The sequence below is a fragment of the Athene cunicularia genome, assembly GCF_003259725.1.
Source record: "Athene cunicularia isolate RWA chromosome 5 unlocalized genomic scaffold, athCun1 chr5_part1, whole genome shotgun sequence".
NCBI lineage: Eukaryota > Metazoa > Chordata > Aves > Strigiformes > Strigidae > Athene > Athene cunicularia.
This window is the reverse complement of record NW_020799101.1, coordinates 8152715-8165669: the sequence shown is the minus strand read 5'-3', so window position 1 is coordinate 8165669 and position 12955 is coordinate 8152715. Positions and strand designations below refer to the sequence as shown.

General features: G+C 39.2%; 1 protein-coding gene across 1 annotated transcript in view; it reads right to left on the bottom strand.

Moving 5' to 3' along the window:
* KCNH5 (potassium voltage-gated channel subfamily H member 5) overlaps positions 1–12955 on the bottom strand; it is a 147965-nt gene that overhangs the window by 101509 nt on the left and 33501 nt on the right. The window lies entirely within an intron of this gene.

Sequence of the window (12955 nt, the reverse complement as noted above, 5' to 3'; positions counted from 1 at the left end):
CAGCCCCCCCCCCAGTACTTTTGTCCTCATCAGGGCATATCAAGTTTGGCACTCATTAGGTGGATAAATTACTTTGCTCAAGCTCCGTCTTTCCAAGTAACAAAAGAGTTCTGTGGAATCCAAAGTGGAAAATGGCATGTTTATCACAAAAAGGAGTGATCCAATACTTTGCCAGTTTGAAGTAAACAGAAGACTCTGCTTTGACCTCAGGAAGGTCAGCTGTGGTGGAAGAGCAATCACAGATGGAACTACACCATCCAAATGGAGTCTTCTCAAAGCTTCTCAGAGAACAGTATTCTATTAAATCCAAGCAGAGGGTTGCTACTCTCACCAAAACAGGGGTCCACCTACTTCGACAACCCTCAGGATTAACAGATAGATGCTCAAGAGAAACTTCAGAAAGTAATTGTAATGGGTAACTACAGAGAAATCTGACTATTGTTCTCCTCCACCAGAGAGTATCTGGGTAACCTCCTCTAATCCAACAGTGTCCACCTCATATTATCCTTCACCAGAGCTAATATAACTCTGGATGTTTTGTTATTAACAAGAAGTCTCACTCACTGAACATGGAAGTAACAACTGTGGGCACATCACCTGTCTGAGTGAGGGCAATACAGACCACAAGGCACGTGCAAGAAAACCACAAGCTACTGCACATAGGGTTCATTTCCTTTCCGATTAACAGACATTGCCGATATTTTCCTAAAGCAAGTATTTGTGCGTTTGTTGTTTTTTGGGTTTTTTTCACACAAGATAAATGAAGTACGAATAAATGGAAGTACAAATATTTAGGGAATAGAAGCACAGGGCCCATCAAAAAGTTAATGGACACATCTGAGAGGGAACAAGAAATGTGTATGTCCCCCTCAATGCACAAATGGTTTGCAATGTATTTTAATAGGGTTTATAGATGCAGAAAGAGAAGAAAAATATGTTCCTGATCTATTGCAATCCCATGATATACCTAACTTGTACATTAAATTAATTAGTGGCTCAAAATAGAAGGTTTGTAAGGTTTCTAATATAAAACATTTAGAAGCTAAAGACATTTAATTTAAAGTAGAAATTAAGACATAGAAAGCAATGAGGCAAACATTCCTAGTTACTGTGCCAAGATTAAATTGCCCTTTTCTATGCATCATTATCAAATCAGTCTAGTCAAAACACTGCCTAATTATATTATCAAATGGTAAAAGACTAGTTTCTGGAGTTTTCCATACCAGAAAAACATTAATCTCTTTTGCACCTCTGTTTCTTTCACAACTAACGTTTGAAGGGTAACATACATCTGATATTTCTAGATGTAATCTGCTTGACAAAGTTCTTGTATGCTTTTCAAATCTTGTTGGAATTTGTTTCAGATCCTCAAATCCTCAATAAATTGAATTTCTATATTTGCATTCAAGCTCTCATGATGACTAATACCATACAGGGAAGTGGAATTTTCCCATTTTGATTTCTGTATTTTGGATTTACACAAGACATGGGTATAGTTTATTATTCTATTTCCATCTAAATGTATATCTACTGATTTGCTTTGAGATATATGTCTGTGATGCACTCTGAACCGCCAGCTTGTTCAATAAACTGGAAAGTCCCTTACAGTGTTCATTACACAATGGACTACTGAATGAGGGTCAGACCCCCAAGAAAACATATCTACATTAGAAAAGAAACCTACACAGTAGTTTAATAGTGTATTTCATGAAATTAATCTGCAGTGGGTTTCAATGAATTAACACCAATTCTTAAAGTTTACAACTTGCTGTGAAATCAGAGGGATGAAACAGCAGGATTTATGGTTTTATAGGATCAGGTCCTATTTCAGTGGTCAAAGAAGAGATACACATTATTTCTATTTTAAAGAGACACCGTTCATTACCAAGAGTATGGCTAGGGAAGGAGTTACAGACCTAGAATCTAAACTTAGGACTCCCCTTTTTGTACCCAGTAGTTTAAGTTTGTCCCAGTGGCAAGGCTTACACTGCACTTTCTACCACACAAACCCAAACCGAGAGCCAACACTTGATCAGGAGAGTTTACAGTCTGACTCTTCATCAATATGACATCTTCTCTCTCTAAATTACATGGACAGTTTGGCAGTTGTACAACTAATATAAAAATACAGCACTTATTTCAAAGTCTGGAAGAAAGTTTGTGCTATGGGGCTGTTTTTTTTCCTAAGCAGAGATAACAATCACATCTCTTCTGCATAAAACAAAGAGAAGTGTTTCAGTTTAGCTGACACTGGAATGTATTCTTCCAAAGGATAATTCATTTAAGTAAGTTTCGCTGTAGGTCTTAAAGTCACTTCTGTCTGACCCACTACTTTAAGGCTAAAAAATCAGATATTTATTGAGCATTCACATTTCATGTCTAATCTTGAAAAATATGAAGACACTATTGGAAGCTTTAAAAGCCTAGTCCATAAAACACTACCTAGGAAAGAGCAATTAAGCATATAATAAATGAACATGTGATGCATCGCACTGTTTAAGTACTGAGTTGGCTCAAGCTCATACCTTTATACTTAAAAAATCACCTGACAATAAACACACAATTGTTAATATGCAAAGCTCTGCCTAAGATTCAGCAATGATCTCTTGGGTGGAAATTATGTGAAAGACTAACTGCTTTGAACTAAGTTTAGGCTATTAAGAAATTCAGTGTTCTAAACTGATCTGATTGCTGGCTGCCTTTAATTCCATTTGTCTTTTAACTGTATTTATGCTCCATAAACCACATTTTGGAAACCCTTCTACAAAAGGATGAGCTTCTGCTCTAATTGAAGTCATCTCAGCACTCAAGAAACAGAGAGGTGATTAGAAACCTTGAATAGAGCATAGAATCCCACTTGGTAGTAGCATGGTGTAAATAACACATCTTTTTGATACCGAAGATCCAACCTTCTGGGAGCAGCATGTGTCACTCTATTGCCGTATTTAGTCAACTGGGCCTATTGTCTGTGATATCTGCTGGTCTCTGTTCTCTGACTGACAATAGCTCATTATGGTATGAACCAGCCAATCCTGTCCCTTGAGGTTTTGTCTAAATTTATTGGATCATGTCTTAATCCGACAAAGACATTCAGTTTGCTCATCTTCAATCATCTCAGCTGTAGAGATCTTTTAACTGAAAAACCACCTACTCCAGAGTTGCACTTTGTGTGTCAAGTTTGGAACCAATTTCCTATCTGATACATATCATCTACGTAAGTATTAAAAGTGTGAATCACAGAAGACTTTCTCAGTGACTATCAGGAGGGGACATGAACGGTAGCTTTGGACCAGTCCTTTTTGCACCACCATTTCTAATTACCAGACAGCTGAAGACACGACAAAAGATGCAGACAATGTGAAATTTATCCAGAAAGACATTTCTGAGGAACGGATGTTCAACTTTGGAATTAAATTAGCTATTCATGATTAAACAAAGCCCACGTCTATTGACATAAGCACCTTGCAAAGTCTGTATTCTCACATTATCTTGATATACTAAGAAAGGAAATTCAGTTTGATAGTGGAGGCACAAGTGATGACAGCACTCAGTCTGAAATGCAGAGACCACTACTTCCTATTAAAATCACCTGAATCTTGCCATTTCAGATTCTAGATGTTACCACATTGTCAAACTTCAGTCTTTCAGGATGAAAGAAGTGTCTAAGCTTTGTGTCTGCATCTGACTAAACTTTCCTGACCACAAGGCTGAGAGACATGTTTCCTGAAATTGCGATACACGCCATGGGAACAGACCTCTGCACCTCAAACAAGAACAAGGCGCTAAGTTCTCTTCTGCTTAATGTAGCCCTGATAAGCCAGGCAATACGAAGGATGAAGCTGTCAAAGTCATGTTATACAGGGGTCAAGAGCCAAACATGCAGGATAAAGGGAACTCTGTCACCAAAGGGAAATGAAGGTTAACCAGTGCAGGAAATTATTCAAGTTAGTATGCGTGCCAGAGACGTCCTCCTAAACCAGGGAAGAGAGTGGAGTCTTCTACACTGAAGGAGCAACACAATAGCAGAGTTGCATCTTTGCAAAAGACGTAAAATATTTAATCAGCTGGTTACTTGCTAATCTGTCTTCTCTGCAGTAGGAAAGTGTTGCATAAATGTTTTTTAAAAAGTAAAATAAAACCAAAACCAGCCATTATTTTCTACTATCTAAATATACTAAAATCTGCTTAAGCCTCAAAATTAAATCCCAGTATGCTAAAATGGTAAATTTGTGTTGGGTTTGGTTTTTTTTTGTTTTCCTGTTAAGTAACAATGTGTTTTTAACTCTAGGCACTTTTTCGATTAGATTTCACTCCATGGTTTTTTATTTATTTGTTGATAGCTGTGGGCACATATGCAACAGCAACAAAAAAAAAAAAAAAAAAAAAAAAAAATACGTTCTAAAACTGAAATCCTCCCAGCTCTTAAAATAGGGATTGGTACTGCATCATTTAACAGAAGACACTGTCTCGGAAAAGGTCAGAGGAAAAGAAAAGAAGAACTTTTCACTACATTTTGATGTTCAGCACACTGTGGTTTTGAAGAATTTATGAAGTAGCCAAGAACCAGAGCTGGGAATCTTTCTATGAAATGCTGTAGGGCATGTTGCCACTGCAGTCGAAGGTGTGACTGCAGTATATACAGAAGTTAACTTAAATTTAAGCTAACATGCTTAGAGTTACTAGATGCAAGGCAATTACAGCAACCTGCATTCAGCAAAACTAGCCACTGAAGTGATCAAATCCTCTGAGGAGTTTGCAGCCCAGGCTGAGCTCTTTATCTCCGTGCAAGAGCAAAATGGTTTCATGTAAATTGAGCTTGAGCACACATGCACAAGCCACAAACACACCACGACCGAGCTCTAACCACCCTCCTGGGCTGGGATTCATCTCACATAATGCTGCAACCTTACGGCCAACCATCCAGTCTATGTGAATTGTCCAGATTCTGTTGAGTGAAGAAAGAAGCATGTCAGAAGAGTGATTCACCCAATCCATCTCAGCCAGCCAGGGACAGGATGAATCACCTCCCGGAGCTGTCTCTCTCCCCTCCCACTGAATATAAAGAAGCTGAAGCCTATCACTTACACAGCTTACAGGAGGGGAAATTAAACCCATCCTTAGAAATCTGGATAGCCCGGATCTGGGCAGCATCCAAACCTGTATTATGTTATTACAGAGATAGATATTACAGAGCACTGCCTCACAACATGAGACTTATCTTTCTCAATATAAGCTTGGAGAATAAATGCGATTAATAACTGTAGGCTGAGATTTTCTGCAGATGCAACAGCATGCTTATTTCTTCATTGAATAGCCAATTACTCCACAGAAAGTGATGCTACACTACATGTGATTGTGATAGGATTTTGCAGAAGTCCCCATTGGCTTGAAGATGGACCTGAATCACTTTATGAAAAGACGAACAATCAAAAAGTAAACCCGGACTGGGGTTCTTGATCTCAAAAGGGCAAAAAGCTGGTAAATTATAAATGACAGTATTTTGAACTATAGGCAACAACAAGTGAAGACAACTGAACTGTGAGAGATAGGACAGACAGGCACCTGGCAGCAGAGGACACCTGGGATAATAGCTGTGTATTATATCAAAGGATAGGAAGTGGGGGGTCGTTCTTGAGGTTGTATTGGATAGTGTGGGCATGACATAAGTGGTACGGAGTAAGGTGTAGAGAACGTGCTGGGTTTGGCTGGGATACAGTTAATTTTCTTAACAGTAGCTGGTGTGGAGCTATGTTTTGGATTTGTGCTGAAAACAGTGTTGATAACACAGGGATTTCATTTTTGCTGCGCAGCGCTCACACAGAGTCAAGGCCTTTTCTGCTCCTTACCCCACCCCACCAGCGAGTAGCCTGGGGGTGCGTGGAAGCTCGGAGGGGACACAGCCAGGACAGCTGACCCCAGCTGACCAGAGGGATGACCCACACCATAAGGCATCATGCTTGGCATATAAAGCTGTGGGAAGAAGGAAGGGGGGTATGTTCAGAGCGATGGCATTTATCTTCCCAAGTAACCATTACACATGATGGAGCCCTGCTTTCCTGAAGATGGCTGAGCAACCTGCCTGCCCATGGGAAGCAGTGAATGAATTCCTTGGTTTTGCTCTTCTTGTGTGCATGGCTTTTGCTTTCCTAATTAATCTGTCTTTATCTCAACCCACTGGCTTTCTCACTTTTACTCTTCCATTTTCCCCCATCCCACCAGTGGCGAGGAGTGAGTGAGAGGCTGTGTGGTGCTTAGTTGCCAAATGGGGTCAAGAGATAACACTTTATAAAGAACATTAAAACAAATACCCAAAGATTGTTCACATTCATAAATGAAAAAAGAACAGCAAAAGTGATGAAGCTGCAATGAAGTAAAAATAATCCAGGCTTGGGCTAAAAATTAAATTAATTCTTAGTTTTCAGAGATGATGTTGATGTTTTCCAGAAAAGCTAATGCATCGGGAAGGAAATAAACAGATACATTACCTGAACAAATGTTAAGGGGAAGAGTAATTAGAAACACTGAGATAAATCAAAATGCAATCAGTGCAGCAATAGGTTTGCTAAGCTTAGGTTAGCTGGGATCTAGCCAAGTTTTCCTGATAGCTTTCTCTGATATACCCCATTTTCTAAATAAAGGAAATGAAGTATTTCAGTAACATGAGGCATGAAATTATTAGGAAACACAGAGAAAACAGGGCCCACAACTGGGATTGTAAGGTGACTGAGGAACTTGTGAAAAGGATGGTAAAGTGGAAACCATTAAAAGGAAATCTAGCAAGGGTGCAAGTGGCAACTCTCGGTAATTTCATTGGTTTCTTAGTGAAGTAAGCAGAAATATTATAGTCACAAAATCTGCTGATGGCACACCTTTAGAACACACTGTCAGTACAAAGAATAACCAGGTGAGAATCAAGGAAAATGTGATCAAGTTTAACAATACAGAGCATCAAAGCATCCATTACAGGGCAAATTAACAAAAATTTCTACAACTACAAAGATCTTCAGCTGCAACTGAGAAAAAAAAATATTTGGGTATATTTAAACCCACAGTGACTCAGAGCAATCAGTGGGTTGCACTCACAGAACAGGTTAATCCAGTTCCAGCATGAGTGCTTCCACCTTCCAGAGGAAAAGCCAAACCCCAATTACAACAGGAAGATTAATTCTCTGCCTGGAGTAATACGTACAGCTCTGCCCTAAAGCGATGTATTCAAACTGTGCGGAGAGAGGCAGCTGGAATAGTCAAGAAAATTTTCATAAAATTTCATAAATGAGGTTTCTAGACAAGATCAGTTTGCTTAGATTAAGGAAAGGAAAATAGGCTTGTTCATGCAGAGGAAGGGGGGATGGCTGTTCTTCCTCAGCACAACAAGGAGATAAACATGGGAGAAGGAAAAGAAATATTTAACCAAGAAGGTTGACACACGGACAAATGCCCAGACTGCAAATTAAGTCAGATTTGCAGACAACATGAATTAAAGCAGATTTTGACCAGTTTATCAGAAGGGTGATATGATGAACCTGCCCACCAAAGCCAGTGAATCCCTGTGAGTTTTACCCCTATTATATTTTTTTCTGCTTTTGTTTTTATCCTTTGAAAAGTTGAAGTGAGGCAAATACAGTCTCGAGGGGATGATGCATCTCATCTCAGCCTAAATTTTACCATGGAGGTGTCTGCATCTGAGCTAGTCAAACTGGCGTGTCATTACAATCCATGGTGAGAAATAGGCATTTCAGGGCAGGTTGATTCCTCAGACCTGTTTCAGAGATGCATCTTGGAACATAAGCATCCATACCCTGAACGTGCCTGTATCTTATCTCCTTGTGGATTATTCCTGGCCCCATGTTTCATCAAATGAATCCCATGCTTAGTACATTTTGAAATACAGTCCAAACATTTTACTTTAAGAAGCATGGGTGAAACTTTCATTACCTTTCCCTCACCAGAAGTTAATTATACACAAAAAAAATTCACCCAAATGAATCACTTAGATGATTCTGCAAAGTCAATGTCTAGCTCAGCATTTGCTATTGAAGCAGTGAAAAAGGCATCAATTTTGTAAACCTCGGGCAATCTTCACTGAGCAGTTGTTACATGATGGTACACAACATAAAATAAAGTGCCTACAAATTTTTGGAAGAACTGAAACTGAGTCTTGCCAACACGAGGAGGTGAGACTGCAGGCACATATCCAGAAGGTACTATTCTATGCAGTGCAGGAAGAGCATCCAGGAGGACATATAGGCTATTTGAAATTTAACCAGCAAATCATTCCCAAACGAAATTGTTGTGCTTAGCTACTTAAATAGAGCTTAGTTGTAAAATCCCTGGTTATCTCCTTAATGCTTCTTTACTGCAGTTAATGTTAAAATAAATCTTTCAACACATCTCGAAAACCCTTCTTTTTAGGTAAACAATTAACGTAATAAAGTTGCATAGTTACAAATCAATGAAAAAATTTAAAAAGCGACATTTCTGATTTATCTCCACTTTAAGAACTGAATTTAGGGTTGCATTCAATTATGTAAAGCCACATGGAAGTAAGGGGCTTTGCTTCTGCACAAGTTATCTAGATCCTGGGTCAACAGGAGCAGAACCTGTTTAATACTTAACCCTGAACCATTGGTAGCAATGGGAGCAGTGACTGCAGTGAGCACAAAACTGAGTCCTTACAGCAAAATGAAAGCAAATAGGTTTTCTCATGCAGTGTCTGAAAGGACCTCTAAATTTATTGCCTGAGATTTATCTTTTTTTTTTCCAGAAGGATGGAGGATCTCTTCATCTTTTTCCCCCCCTCTAACACAAATGTCAATAAGCTATAACATTATAAATAAACTTCTAGTGAGTTGTTTATAGTACAACTATATAATACATTTCAAACAGTGAATAACTGAGGTTATAAAAAGAAAGGCAATTTCAAAATATTTCTTCTAGGTTCAAGTTAAGGGGGATGTGGTATCTTGCACTATTTATTTGTTAGTGCATCAGTGAGCCCAACCAGGGAAAAAAAAAAGAGGTTGATACTGTAAAATCTGATGATTCTCACTTAGGGAAGGTGGATGGAGGATAAAACAGTTTGGACAGTTTCTGAGCAGGATACTGAACTTAGCTGATGACTTAACACCAGCAACAAACCACAAATTTCCTATGCCAATACAGGAATAAAAAGAGAACATCTAGAGAGAGTAACCTGAGCTGCAATATTTCTGCAACTACACATATCCCTGACACCAAGGGGTGAACATAACATCAATCCAGTGTTGTACAAAATACTCACACCGAGTTACAAAGCTGTCTCACTAGTGAAACTTCACTAATTCTGGTATTAGCCATGCAGTTAGTTTATCCAAGGCTGTACCTTGGCTCCATTTTGTGCAGAGCAATTCCCTGTCCCTAAGCCTGCGACTCTTTTCCTCCCATTGACGACTGTGTACAGCAATCTCAGTAATGTGGATTTGCACCACTCCCATCAGCATTATTTCAGTGAGTATCTGACTGGATTATTTGATTTGCCTTGTCTCCTTTGTAAGCTTTCACCTCCTTTGCAAGAGAAGGGATCATGCAGGACTCAAAGCTTCCCGTGAAAGTACTCCACACACAGTTTGCCCCAGTTGGACTCTACATCACTTAATACGGCTCTGACTAAAGATTTGATTTAAAAGGCTTGTACGCAACATCTGCTTCCCAGTAACAGACACAGCACACACACAAAAAAAAAAAAAAAAAAAAAAAAAAAGACCACTGAGACATATAATTAATGTTCAGTATGCCATAATTTGCATCAGAGCAGTGCAGCATGGGGCTACCAGGTCACATCCATCTTGTGAGTGAACCTTGCTTGTCCTCCCACCACCCCTTCCACTGACTCCAGTTCAGGCCCTTCTTTTCACACGTTGTCCCTCACATCAAGATGACACTTGTGTCTCCACAGGGAAACCTGCAGAAATATCTCAGACCATGTATAGCATTAAAAAAAGCTGGTAATTAAACAGCGGCAGAACTTGAATGAAACCGTAGCTGAATAAAATCTAAAGAGACATGGTGCAATTCTGCAAGTGCAATAGGGGTGATAGGGGTGAATATGCCTAAGGTGGATCTGTTTATATTTGGACATCATAAGCAAGACATTGTATTATTATATTGCAGTTTTCTGCACACTACAGCAGGATGACAGTATTCTTCATATTTAATTGCCTTCCAACTGCATAACAAAGGGGAAAATGCCAGGTCCCTGGCTTAGTGCGTCTGTCATTATGTTGCTAGGAGTTTTCATCATAGTTTAACACTTGGCTGCGGCTGGGATTTAGTTCTGGGAATTATTCTCTCCATGTCAGCCACCTAGATTTAAGAAAGGTAGCTAGCCATAGACTTTATTTCAGCGACTAAGCCACATTCTTGAATCTTTAACTTGTATATGCCACTCAGTCCAGGGTCCATAAACCCTTCTTCAAAAATCTCTAGAAAAGGAAACATTTGCAGTAAAGCACTGCAGATGTGAATACGGCTAAACTAGTTGTATCAGCTTTTATTTGTTTTCAATTTACAGACATTGCTATTTTAGTTGCTATTAATTGCAGTGATGCAAAGAAGTTTCTGCCACCATTGAAACAGATCGATAATAGTAATTAAAAGAAGATTACAATTACAAGGATTCTATGCCTTAATATGTCCTGCACAGATCACTAAATTTTAAAGGCCACTGGGTCATGTAGTCTTACATTATTAAACAATAGATAGAGAACTTCAGAGTTTTATGTCATTTAAATTTGTCTGCTTTCACTTCCAGCCATTGGCTCATGAAAACTAATTTTTGCAGAAAGGATGATCTTTTACACAACTCATTTGAAAACTATCTATTTGGCTATCTGTACGGACTATCCTAACATCTGGTCCCATTCTTCGCAATATGTCCCATGTCATTTTAGGGCCGTATTTCTGGCAGAGATGAGATCAAGCTTCTAGGTTTTGTTTCATTACAAACTCAGAAATTCATGAATCTCAGTCAAAATTTCCAGAAAATAAAAAGAAAAAGACACCAATATGTTTTCAAATATCAAAGGGGGCTTTTTCAGCTGTATTTAACACAAATTGTGGAAGCATTTTCCATTTGGCCAAATATTTGCCCATCTACCTAGTCTTGCGAATATTTGTTCTATATACTGATTTACAGAGGCTCAAAGGCAGCGCTCAGCAGCACTGTATCAGCATGCCTCTACCCGAGTACGGGTACCCAAGGTCCTTCCAGCGCCAGGTACTCTCCCAGGAGCCAAGCACCCACACAACATCTGTTTTCCTGGGGATGGAGATCCATAGATTTGGTCCCAAAGGGAGTTGTAGCATGGTTTGACTATATCTGAACAAGCAATGGGATCAGTGTCCGCAGGCATAAACCCATCTGTTGACAATTTCAGCACAGTGTGACTCTGACAATTGTGACTTGTACAGAAATTATGGTTAACTAAGCTATAGCCACCTTTTGGTAGCCCAGACTGATAGAGGCTGGATATATATCTCTCTTTAGTAGGCAGAACACATATAAAGGCTAAGCCTCAAGGTAACATAGCTTTCTAGCTTCAGAAGTTGGGAGTCATGATTTTAGAAATACAAGTGATGGTGCATAAAGCAATGGGAAGAGTTGTTACATACAGCTAAGTACTCAGGGGAAAAAGACAGAATAACTTCATATAACTCCAAAACAAAAATCAAACTTACAGTCACTACATGCTTCATACCCTAGTAACAACAAGAACTGATGTGATGAAAATCTTTGGATCCAAACACCATATCCCCCATTACCCCAAACCTTTTTTCCTTTATTTTTTTTTAATTTAAAAGAAGAGACAGACATGTACTTTTGGATTAAATCTGAAGTGTCAGAGAACACTTACTTTAGAAAGAAAAAATAATCAGCCTAGTTTCAGCGACTCAGCACACACCTTCCATTCTGGTTCATACTGTGAAAATTGGCTCGATTCCTCAGTATGTTATATAGTGTCCCTTCTCACACTTCTATATATGACAGGTTTTCTGTACAGCTTTGGATTAGCCAGAATGTATTCCAGTGCAAGTAATGTTTCCCAATTAGAAAAGGTACCATGCCTTTTTTCTGATTTCTAGGACTATCTTCCTACCAATTTTCTTAAATAAAGTACGTATCCCACTAAGGATTCCATTTTCCTCTCTCTCAGCTCATTTTTCTACAGCCTACTTTACCTTGTTTTCCTACCCTTTCAATACCACTTAGCCACTTAATTCCTCATCCGTCACATCAATTTAGATCAGTCTATGCTGTGCAAGGTATCTCTCTCTCTCATTATCTCACCTTTCCCCCTCCTTGTCATACATCCACATCCCCCTGAGCAGACTAACAGCCTGGCTCTGTAACTCCAGGCATACAAACTTCCACCTCTAATTCTACCTCAAATCATCTTAATCCCCCCCAGTTCTCAATTTGTGTGTCATAATCCTTTTCATCATATCCTCTACTGAGGCTCTACATCCACTCAACAACAAAATAACTTTGATTTGCAGTCATGTTTGCCTCAGGTGGGAATTTCACAATACTCCAGCCTCGGACTAATGTTGTCCATGATGGAAACGACACTGTTCTTACTCTGACCAAGACTGACTGCATTTGAAGAACTCCAACCCTCAGTAAAAAACCTCACATTTCCTTTTTTCAAACTCCTTTTTTCAGTCTTTCAATTTACCTCCTTAGTTCTGACATTATTAAACGGCTCTAAAGTGCATAAAGTATCTTATACAATGACTCATCAGGCTCTGCAGAAGAACCTTCAAGCACCTGTATCACATATAGCAGTCTACATCTACAACAGAGACACACAAACCTACATTTCCCTGGCCATATTCTTAATGCATGAGAAACCTGCCCATAGGGAGGTAAAAAAACCTACCTGCAATGGTGTCCCCCCTACTCACCTAGTCCCTTAAC